Source organism: Cherax quadricarinatus, chromosome 42 (assembly GCF_038502225.1).
Source record: "Cherax quadricarinatus isolate ZL_2023a chromosome 42, ASM3850222v1, whole genome shotgun sequence".
Lineage (NCBI taxonomy): Eukaryota > Metazoa > Arthropoda > Malacostraca > Decapoda > Parastacidae > Cherax > Cherax quadricarinatus.
The window spans coordinates 1060991-1072491 of record NC_091333.1 but is presented as its reverse complement, the minus strand read 5'-3'; the positions used below and the strand labels follow the sequence as shown (position 1 = coordinate 1072491).

At 40.1% G+C, this 11501-nt stretch overlaps 1 long non-coding RNA gene across 1 annotated transcript in view; it reads left to right on the top strand.

Annotated features, from left to right (window-relative positions):
• The first annotated feature begins 826 nt into the window (after positions 1-826).
• The window catches only part of LOC128695568 (uncharacterized), a 95217-nt gene continuing 84542 nt past the window's right edge, over positions 827-11501 (top strand). The window contains exon 1 of the long non-coding RNA XR_011393063.1: positions 827-969. This is a non-coding gene — a long non-coding RNA (uncharacterized lncRNA). The remainder of the gene's footprint in view (positions 970-11501) is intronic.

The following is an 11501-nucleotide window of genomic DNA, read 5'->3' as shown; positions in this document are numbered from 1 at the left end:
GCTGTGGTTCGTACGTCGGTTTGCATGCGGCCAGCGGTAACAGCCTGGTTGATCAGACCCTGATCCACCACGAGACCTGGTCACAGACCAGGCCGCGGGGGCGTTGACCCCCGAAACCCTCTCCAGGTATACTCCAGTTTGAAAGCATCATTATGTAGCCTACATGATGGGCATGGCTGGATACATAACGAAGTTATCAATCTCAAATTGCAAGGCACTGCTGAAGTCACTGTGAGGTAGTCACAAGTAATACATAAACAGTCATGAACAGGTTAATACATGGGCGGGGCCAGGAGCTGAGACTCGACTCCTACAACCAAAAATAGGTGAGTACAAATAAATGAACACATCTGTTTGCTATTTCCGGCCGCAAGTCTGACAGTGTACAAAACAAGGCTATAGGTCATCGTGAAATGATGTCATTATATAATATATTCACATTAGCAGGTAGTTTATAGCGTAGGATTCACATGGTGACTTTTATTCTTCTTAATGAGTCATTGTGTATTGATAGTTTACAACTATGACTTAATAATGAATATTGCAAAGTAGTGATGCACAAGATGCTGGCAACACGTTGAAACAAGTCCCAACCTGCCCTGACCATGCCAACCTTTACATTAATTTTTCACACGTTTTTTGGTCAAACTGGCCTTGCAGTGACACTGATCTCAAATGCGGTATATCCATTAACAATAAGTGATAACCAGCCGTATATTCCAAGAAGATGAAATATAAAATAATGACAATAAATAAAGTTTAATAGAAGTATTGTGGTGGCAAGAGGTGGCACACTCCTCCCCACAACAAGTGTGAGTCAGTCTCCCACTGACCACCTCGGAGGTGGTTACTGTTGTGCTATAAGTTGGTGATAAACGTCCCTTTATAATTCTCGCTGTGAAATATAACTTGCGTAGTAACCTCGTGGAAATTCTGAAATACTACGAGCTGGGTGTTAGCTCCTGTGTGGTAAGTTAATTACAGTTATTTGGCAAATTAGAGTTTTTATGGGAAGTATGCTATGGTTAATTTGATTTCTGGGCTTATTATAGTACCCGATTTTGTTCATTATATATATACATTCTATATTATTCTTAGAAAAATGTAGTCAACATATTAATAAATTTTGTATACAAACAAGTAATGTATTTTAAGTCACATTGACTATTAGAATATATATATATATATATATATATATATATATATATATAATATATATATATATATATATATATATATATATATATATATATTTGTGTGTGTGTGTGTGTGTGTGTGTGTGTGTGTGTGTGTGTGTGTGTGTGTGTGTGTGTGTGTGTGTGTGTGTGTGTGTGTGTGTGTGTGTGTCGTGCCTAATAGGTAAAACTGGTCAATTAGCAAGAACTCATTTAAAATTAAGTCCTTTCAAAAATTTTCTCTTATACGTTTAAAGATATATATATTTCTCATTAATAATGTAAAAATTTATAATTTTGCACCAAAAGAATCTTAGAAAACTTACTTAACCTTATTATAACAAGCGCAATTTATTTTGGCCTAATCCAACTAAATATATTTTAGATACGTTTACCATTAATTCTGTAGATGAATGGTTCAGAGAACCGACATGTTGATAAATTAGACACATGTGCACATGTGTCTAATTTATCACCATTAATTCTAAACAAACACAATGAAATACAGTATATTTTTTTTTCGTTAAGTTCAGGATGATTTTTGCGAAATTATTGCATACTCAAATTTTTCCTTGTCTAATATGGCAAGATCAGCTTTGCTATTTAAGCCAAGATCGCAATTTTTACATATTCGGCACGACATATATATATATATATATATATATATATATATATATATATATATATATATATATATATATATATATATATATATATATATATATATATATATATATTATATTACAAAAACTTATGGAAAGTGTAAGTTATTTATAACTACTTGAGGTACAGCGAATTATTATAATCATGGTGGAGCGCTAAACCCGTAGTATTATACAAAGCATGTGGGGGGAGAGGTATAGCGAGGCTGTGCTGAGAGTAGCCAACATGTTTCATCTCGCGAGGTTAGCTGTCCAGTCTGCCCCTACCCCTACCCATCCAACCCGTGTTTGTACCTACCCTTTACCCCTCCCCCTTCCAATCCCCTAAGCATTTTATCAGTTTCCTCTACGCATGCCCCAATCCTCTGTTACTTAAGAACTTATTCCCATCCTCAGTCTCCCCGCTCAGTGATGCTTTACCCTCCCCCCCCACATCTCAAGGGAGATGCATCTTCCATTCCTCGGCGTAATACTCGTATAACCCTTACGAATTTAACACTTTCCCTGACTAAATAGATTAATATCCCCACCCAGTCATGCCTGACCCCGACCCACAATACAGATAGAGCTGTCCTAACTGATAGTCTGTATGATTTAAGACTCGTGTCAGAAGACGTCCAGCTGCTGACGAACCAACAACCCCCACCCACCCATACCCCACCTGACTCAACCATACCCGACCTAACTCATCCATACCCGACCTGACTCAACCATACCCGACCTGACTCAACCATACCCGACCTGACTCAACCATACACCACCTGACTCAACCATACCCCACCTACCCATACCCCACCTGACTCAACCATACCCGACCTGACTCATCCATACCCGACCTGACTCAACCATACCCGACCTGACTCAACCATACCCGACCTGACTCAACCATACACTACCTGACTCAACCATACCCCACCTGACTCAACCATACCCCACCTGACTCAACCATACCCCACCTGACTCAACCATACCCCACCTGACTCAACCATACCCCACCTGACTCGACTATACCCCACCTGACTCGGCCATACCCCACCTGACTCGACCATACCCCATCTGACTCGACCATACCCCACCTGACTCAACCATACCCCACCTGACTCAACCATATCCCACCTGACTCAACCATATCCCACCTGACTCGACCATATCCCACCTGACTCGACCATATCCCACCTGACTCGACCATACCCCACCTGACTCAACCATACCCCACCTGACTCAACCATACCCCACCTGACTCAACCATACCCCACCTGACTCAACCATACCCCACTGACTCAGCCATACCCCACCTGATTCAACCATACCCCCATCTGACTCAACCATACCCCACCTGACTCGCCAATACCTTTCACCAGCTCCCACGTGTCTCTCCACCTACCCCCAGATCTCCTCATCTACCTGCCCAGCCCCTCCCCAGCCCCTCCCCGCCTACAGGATGCACTTGTTACAACCTGTGGTCAGGCTTACCACGAAATTACTAAATTGTGTAGTATTTATACGAATGTTTTTGTCTTTGTATATAAGTGTTTTCTTTCAAAGACCACTTTAAAATGCATGTATAAATTGTTAATTATGAAATGTTTTAGGTTGAATGTAATAAACTCAAGAAGCAGTACACAAACCAGTATGTTTAAACACCAAAGTTTGTGTTCATATACACTTGAGACTTTAACTAATCTAGGATAATATTTGAATATATCTTGTTGCTAATGTACGCTCAGCTTTAAACCACGAACAGTTAATTAGTACACATTTAAGACCTCGTGTAGTCGTTGCTATTTTGGCAGCATGGACACTGTGTGATTGTGTAGTGTACCGTTTTGTGTTAGTGGCTTGGCTGGTACCGTTCTCAGCTTACTGTGGGTATGGGATCGATCCCCGGCAACGTTATGCATGTTTCCTTACACCTCTTGTCCCAGTTCATCTAGCGTTAAGTAGGTACCTGGGTGTTAGTCAACTAGTGTGGGTCGCACCCTGGGGGACAAGATTAACCTAAGTTGCCCGAAATGCTCTGTATAACCAAAGTCTTTCTGTAAAATATGTCAATAATATCAACTAGATCTGCATCAGTTGTATTTATTTATTTATTTATTATAAATTTGAGCACACATACAGAGGTACAAAAAAAAAAATACAGATAAGAGCAGCATGCCAAAGCCACTTATACTATGCATAGCATTACGGGCTGGCTTAAAATTAACTTAAGATTAACTAAGCAATGATGAAGTCAGTGATAAAACATTAATGTAAACAGATTACTATAAAGCACAAGTGAGTATTACAAAGACAGGTCATATGGTTGCATTCAGTCATATGAAGGATTCTGTTAGGTAGTGTATTTAAAAAATAATAAAGTTAGATTCGGTTTTAGGTTTAACATTTATGTGATATAATTGTGAGAAACATTTAAGATATACAATTTATAAGGTTCAGTTATTCAGTATTTATTTGGTTTTGGGTGAGTAAGTGATCTTTGAGTAGAGACTTGAATTTATAAACAGGTAGTGTTTCTTTTATATTTACAGGTAATGAATTCCAGATTTTAGGGCCTTTTATGTGCATTGAGTTTTTGCATAGTGTGAGATGAACACGAGGAACATCAAAGAGTGATCTGTGCCTTGTGTTATGGTCATGTGTTCTGTTGAGGTTGGCAAGGAGATGTTTGAGGGGAGGGTTAATATCAGAGTTAAGTGTTCTATGTATGTAATAGGTGCAGTAATAAGTATGGATGTTTTGTATGGTGAGTAGGTTTAGTGTATTGAATATTGGTGGAGTGTTGCCTGTAGTGAGAATTTGTTATCATTCTAACTGCATGTATTATGTAGAAATTATTAGTTATGCCAGTCAGAATACTTGAGTGTAGGCTACCATGACTCGTTCTTCCTGGGGTGATGTTAAGTGGGGAACTAAACTATTCATTAACTAACCTGTTTAATTTTAAAGATAGGATTTTGTCCGGATTTTTAACCCCGGAGGGTTAGCCACCCAGTGTAACCCCACCTGATACGTGTGTAGCAATATCTTAAATAACGACTTATAAGGGTTTTATATCTATGAATTTTATAAAAATGGTATGTAGCCAAGTTTAAAGTTAAAAAAAAAATTGGTTATAGCTAGACAGTTATGATCAGTCTTGTTATTTCATATGAACCTACGTGCAGTCTATAGGCTTTAAACCTAACTAGCTCTCCTTACCTTGATACTGGTGAAGGACTCTTTGAACCTTTGAAGAGTTTCGATAGTTTCTCTACCCTCTGAGCCCGCCCATGGGCCAGGCTCATCTGGTGCTTGCCTGGTCAACCAGGCTGTTGCTGCTGGAGGCCCGCTGCCCGACATATCCATCTTGATCAACAAAATTGGAGCTATCCTCCCTTTCCTAGGATCAGACCTGATTGCCTCCCATTCCTAAAGCGCTGTACGACCCTACGGCTTTAGGCTACGTTAAAATCATAATCGTTGCTTGGATGCCAGAAGTGAAAAAAAAATAGAGCATTTTTCCATCACTGAATTGTGTCTGGGGAAAATAGGGACGCAGAAAATAACACAACTATGCTATAAAAAGTGATTATCACTGCTTGTCTAGCCATAGTAGACCTCTGATAAGTAGTGTCATGTAGGAACACTTATTTTCTGGATGCGTGGTTGGTTTTCGATGAACTTAGGCTGTGCTTACCCAGAAAATACTGCTACTACAACTTTCTGCAACACCTTAGTGCTGCAACTTACTCAAACACCTTAGTGCTGCAACCTACTGCAACACCTTAGTGTTGCAGCTTACTACAACACCTTAGTGCAGCAACCTACTACAACACCTTAGTGCTGCAACTTACTACAACACCTTAGTGCTGCAACCTACTGCAACACCTTAGTGCTGCAGCTTACTACAACACCTTAGTGCAGCAACCTACTGCAACACCTTAGTGCTGCAACTTACTACAACACCTTAGTGCTGCAACCTACTGCAACACCTTAGTGCTGCAACTTACTACAACACCTTAGTGCTGCAACCTACTGCAACACCTTAGTGCTGCAACTTACTACAACACCTTAGTGCTGCAACCTACTACAACACCTTAGTGCTGCAACCTACTTCAACACCTTAGTGCTGCAACTTACTACAACACCTTAGTGCTGCAACTTACTACAACACCTTAGTGCTGTAACTTACTACAACACCTTAGTGCTGTAACTTACTGCAACACCTTAGTGCTGCAACCTTCTGCAACACCTTAGTGCTGTAACTTACTACAACACCTTAGTGCTGCAACTTACTACAACACCTTAGTGCTGCAACTTACTACAACACCTTAGTGCTGCAACTTACTACAACACCTTAGTGCTCCAACCTACTGCAACACCTTAGTGCTGCAACTTACTACAACACCTTAGTGCTGCAACTTACTACAACACCTTAGTGCTGCAACTTACTACAACACCTTAGTGCTCCAACCTACTGCAACACCTTAGTGCTGCAACTTACTACAACACCTTAGTGCTGCAACTTACTACAACACCTTAGTGCTGCAACTTACTACAACACCTTAGTGCTGCAGCTTACTACAACACCTTAGTGCTCCAACCTACTGCAACACCTTAGTGCTGCAACTTACTACAACACCTTAGTGCTGTAACTTACTACAACACCTTAGTGCTGCAGCTTACTGCAACACCTTAGTGCTGCAACTTACTACAACACCTTAGTGCTGTAACTTACTGCAACACCTTAGTGCTGCAACTTACTGCAACACCTTAGTGCTGCAGCTTACTACAACACCTTAGTGCAGCAACCTTCTGCAACACCTTAGTGCTGTAACTTACTACAACACCTTAGTGCTGTAACTTACTACAACACCTTAGTGCTGTAACTTACTACAACACCTTAGTGCAGCAACCTTCTGCAACACCTTAGTGCTGCAACTTACTACAACACCTTAGTGCTGTAACTTACTACAACACCTTAGTGCTGTAACTTACTACAACACCTTAGTGCTGCAACTTACTACAACACCTTAGTGCTGTAACTTACTACAACACCTTAGTGCTGCAACTTACTGCAACACCTTAGTGCTGTAACTTACTACAACACCTTAGTGCTGCAGCTTACTACAACACCTTAGTGCTGCAACTTACTGCAACACATTAGTGCTGCAGCTTACTGCAATACATTAGTACTGCAGCTTACTGCAACACATTAGTATTGCAATTTACAACAATACCTTAGTGATACTACAGCACTTTAGTACTACAACGCTTTATTGCTGCAACTTGCTACAAGACCTTAGTACTACAACGTATTGCAACACTTTAGTGCAACAACTTACTACAACACCTAGTACAACAACACCCTAGTGCTATAGCTTATTACAACACCTTAGTACTACAACTTACGACAACATCTTGGTGCTACAACTTACTACAACACCTAATTACTACAACCTGCTACAACTTATTACTACAACTTGCTACAACACCTTATTACTACAACTTGCTACAACTTGTTACTACAACTTGCTACAACTCCTTATTACTACAACTAAATATCTACACATATGCTGCCATGTATGATATTTCTATGTAACTGTATTTGTGTATACCTGAATAAACTTACGGATTTAGCGCTTCCACATAAATATGATTTATGGTAATAGGCTGTATAAGGGCAACTCAGCAGTGTCAATACCACAACTTTTTTTGTTACTGGGGCAAGGTAAGACTAATTTGTTTATTACTGGTTTTATTTGTGTGTGTGTGCGGGAATTGTGACTCAATACCTGTAGGTTACGTGGTCTCTCTTCCGGGGGGTCACCGCCCCCCGCGGCTCTTGAGTGGAGTCAATAATTAAACACGTTATATCATACTGTCTTGTAACCAAACACCTGTTTGCAAGAGCATTTTACAAATTATTGAGGACTAATAGACAATGTAGAAAATACGGAAAACTTCCGATCTGGGAAACTACATAAATTTGCTTGGCGGAGGGACGGGGAGGTGCACAGGGCATATATACGTGTATATCTTCGTACACTTAGGATTAAAGTTTTCTTGATGTTAGGTAAAGGTAAATTTCACCATGATAAGACATGTGCGGTCAATAATAGGCTTTAAAACACTATCCAGCGGGGCAGCAGTTATCAGTTATCGAAGTGATAATGCAAACCTGAGGCCGGGCTATAAACTCGAGAGCCAGGGATTACTGTTGCTATAGAGTGATGTTTGGTACTCGATATCCTGACAATTACCAATATTTTTTTCAATTAAATAATGTATGCCCTTGGCTGACATGGTGAGGTGCACACAAAATGGCGGCGGCTGGTGGGTTCCATCAAGGACACTCTTCTCTTTAGGCTATAGTAAGTAACCAAGGCTTTAATTGACTAGATGCTGCAATCAATATGTTAATGGAGTGGGTAAGGCCCATCCATACCAAGATTTTTCATGTACGTACACGTGTAGAGTGTATTCAACACTTGTGTATTGTTGGTTCTGAGGTGGTATGTGGATGTGTGATGTCCATTACCAAAATTATTTTATTGCTTTCCGTTCATTAATGCATTAACAAAATTAGCTGTATAAGTAGAGTAGTTTATTACTAATGCTAGTACTTGAGACTAGTAGGAAGGGGCTTATTCCGGGGTATCATATTAGTGCTGCAACAGTCGTACTGACAAAAAAAAATTATTTCTGGTTTTGTAGGTCGTAATAATTTTAATATATTGGACTTAAGTTTGACTACCTCCTTAACACTTATTTTTGGCATGTGTACAAGGTTCATGTTAAGCGGACTATTAGTTTGGCCTCCGAGCCTATTTACTTTACCCTTCGAGGGGGAAGGTGCGCACTGTTGCGGAAGGGCTCTTGATCCAAGGAATTAGTATTATCTTCTTTGAATTATACCTGATTGTATCTCATTCCCCAGAAGCTGCATGGCCCATACAGGTTCTGTGCTTTCCCATGAATCTAATAATGAGGCATAATGAATTCCATGGGCTGGATCACTTTTGGTCTCAGAGGCAGTCGCAGGAATGGGTGTTTTTATTGTGGATGAAATATTTGAAAACTTCTTGAGAGAGTTCCTGATGCCTGTGATAGGGCTTTTGTTTCAAGGAACTGGAACTCTCATCCTATTCCTTGGATCGAACCTTATTGCTTCATTCACCAGACGTATGACACCTACGGGTTTAGGGCTCCCCATGAATTTAATATAATTATTTGAACGTGAAACAAATAATTCGTGGATTTTCTTAATCTCCAGGAAAGTAATGATGTAAATTGTGAGAATTATTACTGACTCGACCTTTGGTTAGGCTTATATCTGGTTCTGATGTAAATTCAGATAATTTGTAACTTGGCCGAAGTCTGTAGTAATAAAAAAAGTCTGTTGATTTTGTTCTACCAACTATAAACATATGGCTGTTCTCTTATATTATGATAATATGATAAATGGATTGACTCGAGATGGAATGACTGATAATTGCATTAACTAGTGTCACAATTTATCTGCCTCAGGTCTAAGAAATTCAATTCGACTCATATTTTTGTATTAAATAGCACAAGTTATAATCTAATTTACCTTTAGAGCGTATGCACTGGCTAACTCATCACGTTTATTATGATTTCGAATGCTAACGTGAGACTGAATTTGCAGGAAATGGACTTTGTTTATAATATGATAGTGTGAAAGTTACAATTTTAGATAATGGGATAAACTTCAGAGAGGCAGAGATTTTTCTGATTCGAATCTCAGACGCTTAAACACCGATAGAGAGACGCCTTGATACCGGTGAAGGCCTCTTGATCCAAAGAAATGGAGCCTCTTTCCTGATTACCTAGTATTCCCCAGGCGTTGTATGACCCCTGAGTTCAGCGTTTCCTCGTGAAGATATATGGAAGGGTTGTTTTAAGAGTTTAGAGCAATTAGGGGATGATAGTCACAAGTGTTAAAATTTGACGCATGACCATGTGTTAGTACAGTACAAGGTGTATTATAAACACCAGTACAGTACAAGACCCGTGTATTATAAACACCAGTACAGTACAAGACCCGTGTATTATAAACACCAGTACAGTACAAGACCCGTGTATTACAAACACCAGTACAGTACAAGACCCGTGTATTACAAACACCAGTACAGTACAAGACCCGTGTATTATAAACACCAGTACAGTACAAGACCCGTGTATTATAAACACCAGTACAGTACAAGACCCGTGTATTACAAACACCAGTACAGTACAAGACCCGTGTATTACAAACACCAGTACAGTACAAGACCCGTGTATTATAAACACCAGTACAGTACAAGACCCGTGTATTATAAACACCAGTACAGTACAAGACCCGTGTATTATAAACACCATTGGGTAAGGGGTTCATTGGTATATGCATGTAGTTTGTACAAGAAAGTGCTCTATTATTATCGTATATTTTTGACTTTGAGAATCATACTTGGATTTAAGGCTGGAGTTACCTGGAGTTTACCTGGAGAGAGTTCCAGGGGTCAACGCCCCCGCGGCCCGGTCTGTGACCAGGCCTCCTGGTGGATCAGAGCCTGATCAACCAGGCTGTTACTGCTGGCTGCACGCAATCCAACGTACGAGCCACAGCCCGGCTGGTCAGGTACCGACTTGAGGTGCTTGTCCAGTGCCAGCTTGAAGACTGCCAGGGAGCTTGGAGCATAATCTAATTCTTTGGAGGACAGCGATTTGTAGATCATATCCCACTCTTCAGTGTCAGATTTCTTTTATAGATTTTGAATCTTGTTAATTTCTATTTCATTTGCGGTTCATCCGATCCATATGGAGTGCTAGCCTTTAGTGGGAAAGATTTCGAAGGCTTATCTGCTAAGCGTAGGGTGGATTAACCTGAACATTTTATTGACACTGTTGTGGTTGCCGGTTATAATACCTTCTCCCTTGTTCACGTTCTTTTGCACAAACGAGTACATCCGTGGCTTTGTTTAGGTCCCGTGGCTCGGTTTGGGTCTCCTGGCCCGGTTGATAGCTCACTCAACTCACTACATATCCTTAGATCGATCCTCGGCCCGGGTTGAAACGGGCATGTGTCCTTACACCTAACAGTAAGTAGGTACCTGGGTGTTAGTCAACTGGTGTGGGTCACATCCTGGGGGAGAAGATTAAAGAACCCCAGTGGAAATAAGACAGCCCTCGATGACGCACTGTGAGTTATCCTGGGTGGCTAACCCTCCGGGTTAGTAAGTAAGTAAGTAAGTAAGTAAGTAAATTTATTCAGGTATACACAATACAGTTACATAGAATTATCATACATAGCAGCATATGTGTAGAGAACCTAGGATAACCCAAAAAAGTCAGACAGAGTGACTTATTTCCATTGGGGTCCTTTTACCTTATTATTATAATATAAAGGTTATAATATTTTCTTATTATTCTATAATGAAGATAACATCTTATTATCATACTAAAAAGACTATCTACTACACGAGGGTCATTAAGACTATCTACAATACGAGGGTCATTAAGACTATCTACTACCCGAGGGTCATTACGACTATCTACAATACGAGGGTCATTACTAGGGATAAGGTAAAATTTACACGTATTTTAGCTAAAAAATAGAAAATCATTCCCCTCCCTTTCTGTTGCTTCATTCATCAGACACTTTTTGGCAGTCTTCTTGAAC